The following is an 11,317-nucleotide window of genomic DNA, read 5'->3' as shown; positions in this document are numbered from 1 at the left end:
AGTCGTGCTCTGCAGCTAATTCGTCCCCCTAATTACTCAGCAAGGCAATGTCATCAGCGAATCGCAAGTTACTAAGGTATTCTGCTTTAACTCGTAGTATACCCGTATTCTAGTGCAAGGCTGTGAAAACCTCCTGTCTGTGAATAGCATTGAAGCGATAGTGCCTCCCCGCATTACACCTTTATTTATTTTATTGCTTTCTTCATCGAAGACTGTGGTACCTGTGGAACCTCTGTGGTCATGTTAATTCAAGTATTTCTACATACGGTTCGTCTACACCCTGATTCTGTAACGCTTGCAAGGCTGCTCAAGTTTCGACTGAATAGAATTTCTAGTAATCCATGAAGGCTATGTATAGGGGTTGGTTATATCCTGCGCGTTTCTCTATCACCTGATTGAGAGTGTGAATACGGTCTACCGTCGAGTAGCCTCCACGAAATGCTGCTTGGTCGTTTGGTTGATTGACTTCTAAGGCGGTCGTAATTATATTAGCGATTACCTTGTAGGTAATGGACGGTGAGCTGAACGGCCTGTAATTTTTCAGGTCCTTGACGTCCCCCTTCTTATGGGTTAAGACGATGTTAGACATTCTTCCAAGATTCCAGTACACTCATGCACAGTCAAGAGGCATTGCGCATAAAGAGTGGCCATGCTTTCGTAGAAAAATCTGCCCACTCTTTAACAGATCTGCTGTTATCTGATCCGCACCAGCTGCATTTGCCCATTTACATTCCTTCCAAGGCAGGGGCGTAGCCAAGGGGGGGGGGGTTCAACCCCCCCTCGAAATTTTTCAGTTTTGCTTGCGTATATATACACGCACACATACAAACGCACGCATGAACATACATAAAGTATGGTTGAACCCCCCCCCCCCCCCGAAAAAAATTTCTGGCTACGCCCCTGTTCCAAGGCTTTCTTTACTTTCATCCTCACATCTTGGCATCATTACTCAGAAAAAAAAAAGGAAATTTCATTTTTCAATACGCCTAGCGTTTACATTAGCGGAGAGGAAGTACTTGCGCTTCGAACGTAAACCAGCTGCTACGACTGTCTCGCAGCGGTGGAGGACAGGGGAGCCGCAGTTTTGTTGGCGAAGCTGACATTTAATCTTAGGCTGCAATTGACTGTGGACGACAATGTATGCAAACGTCATACTGCGTCAGAAGCTTTATTACATGCATCATGCATAGCACATGGCTGCTGCACCATCGTGATGTCTCACACGTGACATAAGCGTCCTCTCTTAATTGTGCGCCGCACCGGGAGCTCAGGAACTCGCTTCTCTTGCACTGGGCTCCACCACTACGACAGCCGGAATGGCGAAGCTCACTGCGGAAAAGAAACGGTAAAGAATGTGTTGAGAATCGGTAGCATATGTTACACACTCTGTAACATTTGAATGCGAAAGGCTGCTGCACAAAGCGCACACGAAGACCAGACTTCATGCAAGGCATAACGAACCACGTGCGAGAGACGCATTAAATTACCTTGACATTCTCAGTCCATAGCACTGTCCATAGGCGTGCGGACGTGCGGCATAGGCGTGCGGATTAGGGGGGGGGGCCGCCCCCCCAATCACATAAGAGGGGGGGGGCGCAAAATCTGCCCCATACATTGACTTAGTAGGGTGGGGGGGGGCGCTGTGAAGAACCTTTGCCCCCCCCCCCCTAATGGGGAACCCTGCGCACGCCTATGGCACTGTCCCCGCCCCCCCCCACTCCTACTTTTCTTTTTAAAAAAAAAACATGAAAACGTTTAACAAGGTTACGATGAACTTCGAAAAGTTAGGATTCTCCTGAGAAACTCGTCTAATTTACAAACGCCTGTTTCGCTTCGAGTTGCCCGTTATTGCGAGACGTGAGGGCGCCGCTTCGATACCCAGCCACCACAGCGGCCGCATTTCGATGGGGGCGAAATGCGAAGGACACCCGTGTGGTGAGATTTAGGCGTGCGTTAAAGAATCCCGGGTGGTCGAAATTTAATCCGGAGTTCCCCACGACGGCGTGCTTCATAATCATATCGTAGTTTTGGCACGTAAAACCGCAGTAATTGTTGTTATACTTAGTTATGAAGGCGAAAACCTTACATGCCTTATCAAACGGGAGTAGTGACCGTCGGATTCGACAACACCAGTAGTACCGATAATCGGAAGACGTCATACGAGACACAGAACGTCAATTAAAGCACGGAAGAGTAATTACTAGCGAATTGGGAGTAAGTGAAAGTAATGACGAGTTATTTGGAGTGAATCGAACGTAATTACGGGTAATTAGGCGTGAAGAGACATTAATTAGGAACAATTAGGGTAACTTAAAAATAATTGAATGTTATTGAACGTAATTAGGGGCAATTAATGTTGATCTGAATTCAATTTAACGTAATTAATTAAAATGCGAAACCTGAATGACCAAGGAACAATAAAAAAGAAACTCGAGGGTCCCTCATGCATTCACCAAAGACGACTTGAAGGCGAAAGCCATCATTTTCTTAGCTGCCCCGCCACCCTCCGAAAGCTTTGTGCACCTAACGTGGTTAATAGGTGGCACCTCAGCTGGTTTTGCACTGCCTCCATGATCGGTCTACCTTTTACCAAGCTACGATGCCATGAGATGGCGCCGTCATGTGACGCTACGTCACGTGACGTCATGGTGACGTCACCACGTGATGATGATTTCTTGCATCACTCGTGTTGTCCCCGACGCCGCGGGACGCCGACGGCCAGTTTTCGCGTTTGAAGAGGCATCTAAAGCTTTCGCGTTAATAAATATGATTAATTAGGAAAGTTGACGGTGAAATAGCCGCACCGGATGGCTTTCGCCTTCGAGTCGACTTAGGCGAGTGCATAAAGATCCCTGTGAGCTATCCCATCACGCCATATAGTTACCATGATAATCAAGCGCTTGCCGAACAAACGCTACGCATGAGCGCCCAGAAACGCACTGCAGCAGTTGAAAAGTATCGCTCCAATGCTCCAATTAGGAGCACAAGGAGCTGTCCTCCACCAGCAGGGCTTAAAGTCTCCCTTGATTGGAGGGTGTATATATATATATATATATATATATATATATATATATTATATATATATATATATATATATATATATATATATAGATCATACATACTTACATAGTGGCCTCAGCGGCTCCGCAACGCGCAGATCGTGGGTTGTTGGAACGCGGTGCGAGCTGGCATACCAAAGAATAAACGCAGAATTTCTAGATATATCGGTCAAGATCCACTTTCGCGGTCGTATTATCCAATTTTGGGCAAAAATGTGATCGTATTAAACGCATGAAAATGCATTATTTCCAAGGGATGTTGGCCGGGAATAAAAGCAAAAACGTATTATGCAGAATCGTATCAACGATATTTCACTATATATATATATATATATATATATATATATATATATATATATATATATATATATATTTGTTTGCGATGATCACAGTACAGTGAAGCCAGCTGTCTCTAGAACTGGACAAATGCTTATGAATGCTATACAAATACATATATTATTCCGAATGTATTTGGGGCAGTCATACAACGTGTCATTTCAATCAAGCACTAAATGAAATTATTTCGGGAACGATTTCTCAAAAATAACCCGAGATTTAAAGGCTTAATTACAGATATGTAAGCTCAAAATAAGTAACATTAGTTGACTCACTGGATTCAGAACCTCAGGCACGACAATGCTATATTTTATTTTCACTACCACTTGCCTAATAAAGTAGGCAAAATACATGCGTATTTGCAATTACAGACTTGTGACGAACAAATAAAAGAATGAAAATTGAGTGGCAATCTAAACAGACCAAGGTGAACCATCACTGATTCACGAGCAGGTAGCTTCACACTCGGGTGCCTCGTGAAACAGTATGCTGTACCAAGACGTGCTTTCAGGAGGCGTTGCCCTTGGTGTTCAGTGAATTGCATTCAGCAGTACGACGATACCTGTTTTCTTCTGTTTTGCTGACACCCCGTCAATCAAGAATTCGCGATTTAATCATTATTCGAAAAATTGCATGCAGAGTATAATTTCCCCGCACAAAGCGCTACTGCCAAAATAATTCAACTCCAGCACTTGTCAAATGGGTGCCGCAGTGCCACCATCGGACTGCTGAGGGGGGGGGGGAGGGGGGGCAGGCCCCTCCTTAAAGAATGGAAGGGGGGGGGGTGCCCTCGCGGACCCCCCTTGCTTTAAGCCCTGTCCGCCAGCGTTATTTTTTTTGACAGCGTAACCTCAAAATACGAGCCACTTTCGAAGGTAGTACGCTCTGAATAATGCTTAAAGGGGTGGTGCCATCAAATTTCGAGGCTATAACAAGCCTGTTGTGGGTTTCCTCTGTATGCAAGGACATTCCACACGAAGGGTCGGACACAGCAAACGTTTAGAATATATTTTAATTCACTTCCAAAGTGTACCTAAATGCTCATTCTCCCGATCGAAACCCATCGCTAACGCGCCAACGCTGACGTAGATCTGTAGGATGGGCAACGAAAGTTGTAGTGACGTCACACCAAATCTGCTGTAGTAACGTGAGTGACCTCCGGACCTCCGCCACTTCTGCAACCTACGTACCGGCTGTAGTGAACTAAAATATATTCTAGTTCACTATAGTACCGGCAAAGCATCGGTTGCTACATCACTCGCCGAGTTTCGATCGCTTCCTGGCTATGTGCGTCACAGCATTGTGTGGTCACGTGACCACGCCTCCTACACTTCTACGTCACTGCCCAACCTCGGCGCCCAGAAACCGAAACCGAAAGTTGTCCAAATCAAAAGGCGATATTAAATTATTTAGCGAGAATACACGAATCGTGGTGCGTGCATCATGCTTCCTGGAGCTATAGGAAACTCTTACAGCAAAGAACGCGCAAGCCACAAATTTGGTGGCACCACCCCTTTAAGCATCGTAAGATTGCACGAAAGTAAAGCGATGTAGGTGAGGTTGAGACAACTTAACAGTTGCTGAAATCGAAGGAAGGCTCGGTCTTCTAAAGAAGCCTCTCTGCGATCCTGAATGAGGAATATGGAATAACAATCTGCGATGTCAGCCGCTGTTGGCACAGTTTCTTTTTATCCCGTTCGCCTCCTGTGTCCTGAGCCCAAGTGCCACAGCATAGCAGACGACCAAAATGGCGTCACTGTTTTCGACAACGATTGCTGTGGTCTTCTGCATTGGCGAGCCTACGTGTGGGGTTATAATGGCAAGCGCAGCCCGCTCATCCACCTGGCGAAGTACCTCGATCATTGATTATAACGATTATCGCTCATTCTGGATGTCTCGGAGGAGTATGACTATTGCGCTTTACGGCGTTTAGTTTTCGGTTTCGCTGGCGAAATTGGTCGGATTTCACCACTCTGCTAAAATTCCTTGTGCCCACTTTCTGAAAATCTCAAAGCGGCAATGCGCTCTTCGCTGGAAGGCCTTCGATTCTCCCATACGACCCAGATACCTATCTCCTCTGATTAAAACGTTATTTAATATAAATTCTGTGAATAATGCCATACCTAATATGTTTCTAGTCATCTTAAGATGTCTGCCGCCACAGAAAAAGCAATGCCAAAGGTATCGCAGTTCCCTTATTTTCTGGATTTTCGGACACATTTCTTGAAACACCCGGTATGTCCTATAGGTGTCTTCTGCGCATGAGTTAGGAGCACAGCGGCGTGCTCTCGTCTGTTCCTCGCCTGTTCCGGAAGGGCGTTTTAACGTTTGGCTATATCAGGTACAACGGAAATGTTCCTCGATAAAAATTTCTCCCAGAAGCAAGGTTCCTTCAGCTTTACAGCCCTCCTCACACTCATCTCAAATGCGACTTCGCCAAGGTTAAGCGGAAAACAGTGTGCTTTAGCGTGGTGCGTGTCGTGTACATTTTCGTGATGGTGGAATTTCTACATGGACAAACAATACCTGCTGCGTTGACGCAAGCTTCAGTCGAAATGAGCACTCGGTGTTCCATATACAATCGTCTGCTTTGGATACTTGCGTCTAGAATGTCAACTCTCCTTGGTTGCATATTCTCGCGTAATTCAACGAAATACATCCCTTCCACATAAAGTCATTATCTGCCGAAATCACTATTAGCATATTGCTCTTGAAAGTAGCTGCAGAAGCAGTTTCGATTCTCTTAAAAAAACGTGTTGCGGTTCTGAGTTCAGTTTCAATATTGTACACCTGCAAGAAAATACACATTGGTACGTACGTCCGATTTAGCCGTGTGTTGAAAGTTTTGTATATACCCCAATTTGGACTTACCGCACAAAAGCGCAGCCGTAACAGCCAGAGCTAAGATGATGTGTTTGCCGTTCATGTTCTTCACCTGTCGGAACAACCGGTAAGGTGCCTATGAATAAGGTACAGATTCGTTCGTTAACAATGAGACAAAACTGAAGCAATTTGTCAGAGAAAGTGTAACCGACAAAGAATTAAGCGACCCCTCCACGATAACGAACGGAACACAGTATAAGCGCCAACAAGTTGTTGGCGAGCAATATTACGCCGTTTGTTACCTTGCTCGACGATTACAAGCGGCAAAAGGTCGGGGCTTGATCCCACACAATGCAACAACGAGGGCTGAGTAGGGCTTTTATAATGCTGCAGTGAAAAAGACGTATATGCTAGGCAATATGGGGCTTAACAATACAGAAAATGAAAGCATAAGATAAAAAAAAAAAAACAGGTTATTCATGCAGACGAATGGATGCCGGCGGATACGCTTTTCGCTGGCGCCTTATGTAGTACCTGTACATGTTGCTATATGAATCGCACTATAGTGTGGGTTCAAGGTCGATGTTATGAAAGCGCTTTGGAAATAAAAGGGTCGCAACAAGAGCATTACATAAGCTTCGGGGCATTCGCCTCATCCCTTTTTCGATATAAATATCTTTATGGCAAGTTTTATGGCAAGCGCTTCCTCCATGGCACTGCAGTGGGCACAAAAATGGCCCCAAACATTGTGAGCACCTCTGTGGTATCTCTTGAAATCCCGTTTATTCAGGGGCGCGCCTTGAAACCTTTAGCCTGTATTGCAGGAGATTCTTATTGGACGACATATTTACGGCACGGGGCCACAATTAGGGAAGCCTTCCTCGGTTTATATGATATTTCAACGCGCTCTGTCCACCAATAAAGCTTACGCATAATTGTTCCAAGACTGGCATTAACTTCTTGGACGTTATTCTTTCGGGCAAAGATGAGAACCTTTCAACAAACCTCCACAAAAAGCCTACAGATCGGCAAGTGTATTTACGTTTCAATGGCAGCGACCCACGAAATTGTAAAACGGGCATTCCACATTCTCAGGCTTACCGCTATCGCAGAATATGCACCGGCATCCAGGAATTTTATAAACACTCAGATCAACCAAGCCATGCCCTATCAGACGAAAATTAATAAGAAAACATTATTTACCATGCTATACTAAGTGCTCGCAAGTGAACCAGAATGACATAATCAAGAAACCGAAACCGGTATCCGAGACTACCTCCCAAACAAAGCTGGTACTCACTTACTCTTCATCAGTTCCACGGGTGAACAACATACTGTTCCGCTATTTTAACACATTATTAGGCAAATCAAACGACTGGCTTTCATCCTCGCGGAGACAGCTCGCGTGGTGTACCACAGGAGTAAAAACCCGAAGGACCTTGTTAATAATACCTGGGGTTTTACGTTCCGTAACCACGAGATGATTATGGGGTATGCCTAGGGCTCCGTGCTTTCGGTTTTATCCGAAAAAACCCGATAAACATTCGCCGGTAAAATTTTTTACAATTCCGATTTATCCGATAAACTCCGATTTCAAGGGCCAATGTGACCTGGTTTCGTTCTTTATTGAAAGGGCAAGTTCTAAGCGCTCATTGGTGCATCTGGTTTGACCGAATGAAAGTTTACCGCGCGTAGCTGTATTAGGCGACGTAGCTGTATTGTGCTACGACTCAGCTTCCTAGATGCAGAAGCTCCACAAGGACTTGCAACTCTACAACCCCGAATTCAAGACGCTTCACTTCAAAGATCTGTGCCACCTACTCAACAACGCTCTGGAGGATGGAATCAAGACAAGCTCGTTTAACGTAGTTCACGATTTTGTTGTGCACCTTCCTGCCCTGTTGAAGTCGTCGCGGGAGCTGCGCCGCAAGTTTGGTCTTGTGTGCTTGGCCGTGGGCATGTCCATGAAGTCGCTGGAAACCGTTTGTCCATCGAGGTGTTTCTCTTTTCATGAAGCTCTAGAAGACATTTTGGACTACTGGCGCGCCATTTTGTCTTTCTTGAGAAGCGACGAAGCCAAGGGAACGAAGTGTGAGAAGCTCAACAGTCTTATTTCATCGCCTGAAGCTGTGCACGACTTACTCGTTAAGATGACGTTTCTGAAGACCCATTCGTATGCCCTGCTCGCAATCATTAAGGAACTTGAGGCAGAGAGTGCCCTGGTACACCAAGTTTATCCCATACTGGGGGTTCGTTTGCACGCACTCATCAGTCAATGGCGTGATCCAACCGAGGTCTTCGCATCAGATGTCGCAAGTCTGTTGGACCTCCTTGACGAGACTGACCGCTTAACGACTGTCGCAGATTTTCACGGATACTACGCTGCTGTCGCCGAGAAGTGGAGACAGACATCTGAGCGGAACCTGTGCGATCAACTCCAGTACACCAAAGAATCGTTTTGGTACTTCGTTCAAATTGTGAATCCAAATGTGAAGCATGAGCTGCCCTGCGTGTTCGAAACGTATGCGCCTATTTTTCAATTAGTGCTTCTTGAAACTGACAACATGAGCCAGTTCCTGAGTGATCTTGCGAACTATCAGTGCTATGAAATATGTAACATTGTTGAACCCCTGTCGTTTTGGAGACTTCACAATGTCCAGTGGCCAGTGCTTTCTCGCTGCGCGCTGCGTCTTCTGGCTCATCCTGTTTCTAGCGCTAACGCTGAAAGGGCATTTTCAAAGCTGAAAGTCGTCAATTGAAAGGAGCGCGCTTCGATCACTGACAGCAACCTCCCAAAGTATGCCTGCGTATTTTACAATAAGCTTTAAGAAAAAGTTGTTATTCATTTCATTTCATTTCATTTTATTATACCCCTCAGGGCCAGAGGCATTACAGAGGGGGAGTGGTAACAACACTTTGACACAAAAAAATACAACAAAAAAGTAAGAGAAAACGCACAAGTACAGGTGTTATGTGTTGAAGTATTTCGCTTGTGCGTATATGTTTTTGTGCAATTCAAACATTATAGAAAAAAATATACGCTTCGTGTGTTTTGATGTTTTAGTATTCAGATATGAATTGATCTAAGATTTTGGGGTTTCGAGAATAATGCGAAACTCTGAATTTCGGAGAATTGGGGACTTACGAGAAATAAACTTCGATAAACGCCGAATTTCCGCCAAAAGTATAAACTTCGATAAGCACCCGCCGATTCTCTAGAAAAATAAACACCCAAAAGCACGGATCCCCAGGTATGCCGTAGTGGAGGGCTCCGAAAATTTTGGCCATCCTGTGTTCTTTAACGTGACAGACATCGCACAGTGCACGGGCTTCCAGCATTTTGCCTCCATCGAAGCGCGACCGCCACGGTCGAAGTCGAATCTGCGGATGGACCTTGTTGTCATAGCTAAAGTGAACCCAGCCAAAATTTAGACCGGGTGTGCCATACCAGCGGGAAAGGTAGTTGCAAGTATACGTCCTTATATAACCACAAGTTACTCGGATTTCAAATTAAGCCATCGAGAAAACTTAACGGTGGCTCCTGTAATATGTATGCCACACTGCAACTGTATACATGCTTCTTTCGTTGACACTTTATGCCGAGTGCTCACTAAACACAGAGTAATCCATTCTGCTTCACCTTAATTAAAACGGCAAGCTGGGCGAGTTGGTGCGAGCGCTTGCGTAGTGTTCGTCCTCCGTCAGGGTCGCGCTGCCCGCGTTGCAAAATAGGCTTCATCTTGTAAGGATGTTATATATCTGGCACAAATGTGGCATTTTTCAAAAGCCTGCAAGGAGATAGAGGCGATCTCGAGGAAACTCCAGACACGCATTTCCAAGCCAACCCACATACATCCAGGGGTAGTTTAACCAAACGAGAGGCTGTGTGACGGCCTAAAAACATTCGACCTCGATCGCATCGTATATTGTGATTGTTCAGAGAATCCACCACTTGTGGACTTGACAGGAACTTGCTTCTGCGGCCTTGAAAGGCTGTGTTGCTCAGTCCCGAGAGGTGGTCGTCGTGAAACAAGAGTTCACCTAGCTCATAAGGTGAACACTTGAGCGCAAACCAGGATGGACACAAAGAATAGATGAGACAAGCACTGGCGCTGTGCTTGTCTCATCTGTTCTTTGTGTCCATCCTGGTTTGCGCTCAAGTTTTCACCTTAAAAGCTATTAAGACAGATTTACCAGCGCAAAAAAGACAGGACATTTAGGAAGGACACACATACATAGCGCTGCAGCGCTGTGTGTGTGTGTCCTTCCTAAACGTCCTGTCTTTTTTGCACTGGTAAATCTGTCTTAATCATGAACCAACTCGCCCAAGCAGCCGTTTTATGTAAAGCTATGTACCATCTAGGCCCAACAGAAGTTTTATTAAATCTCCTAGCTCACATGAATGCATAGGGCTTAGTCGATACGCATTAAAGTTGCCTATCTCTCTTACCTTGATGCCTTCGTTCTCCATTAAAGCCTTTATTCTGCTATATTTTACAATTACCTTTGCCCTGCAGCGCTTTCCATTCCAAGCCCGAAACTGCCGCGATTTATTTCTTATCAATACCATAAGCATCTCTTTCATCTCGACTGCTGGCCACTCAATGCTTGAGTTTGTTTTGAATTCCACTGCACTTGTGAACATTGGCAATGGATTTTTCTGAGAATATATTTTGGCTTGCGCGCTGAGCAGCGCGCCTCTGCATTTTCAATAAAATTTTGCATCCATCCATGAAAACTGCTTTCGGCTCTTGTTGCAGTAGGCACACGCCTCGTCGTGTTGCTATAGCGTGTGTTTGAAGTTTGAAGTTTATTTCTTTCTTTCTGATACAGAAAGAGGAGTAAGAGCTAAAGGCCATATTGCCTGACAGAGGCTCTTACTCCAATGCGCATTGGGCATGCATGTACACGTTTTCGAAGCGAGTACAAACAATGGAGCAACCAGAGAAATCAAAAATGCATGTGCATCATTATCACTGCAAATAAAGCAATACAGGTAGGTAGGTAGGTTCCAGTATGCTTTCCACATATACCGGCCAACCACGGCATAAATCGACAACGCTAGGCTCTGTGTTCATCAGAGTTTTCGCCTTCTGTCA

The 11,317-nt window shown here is 45.2% G+C and overlaps 1 long non-coding RNA gene across 1 annotated transcript; it reads right to left on the bottom strand.

Moving 5' to 3' along the window:
- Positions 1–1,042: 1,042 nt before the first annotated feature.
- On the bottom strand, positions 1,043–6,607 carry LOC119388670 (uncharacterized). The gene is made up of 3 exons (XR_005182777.2): positions 6,521–6,607; positions 6,267–6,354; positions 1,043–1,329 (listed from the first exon to the last, which is right to left on the bottom strand). It is a non-coding gene; the product is annotated as an uncharacterized LOC119388670 (long non-coding RNA).
- Positions 6,608–11,317: the final 4,710 nt, after the last annotated feature.

This window comes from Rhipicephalus sanguineus, chromosome 4 (genome assembly GCF_013339695.2).
Source record: "Rhipicephalus sanguineus isolate Rsan-2018 chromosome 4, BIME_Rsan_1.4, whole genome shotgun sequence".
NCBI classification, from domain to species: Eukaryota; Metazoa; Arthropoda; class Arachnida; order Ixodida; family Ixodidae; genus Rhipicephalus; species Rhipicephalus sanguineus.
The sequence above is the reverse complement of the archived record's forward strand: the minus strand, read 5'-3'. Positions and strand labels throughout refer to the sequence as shown.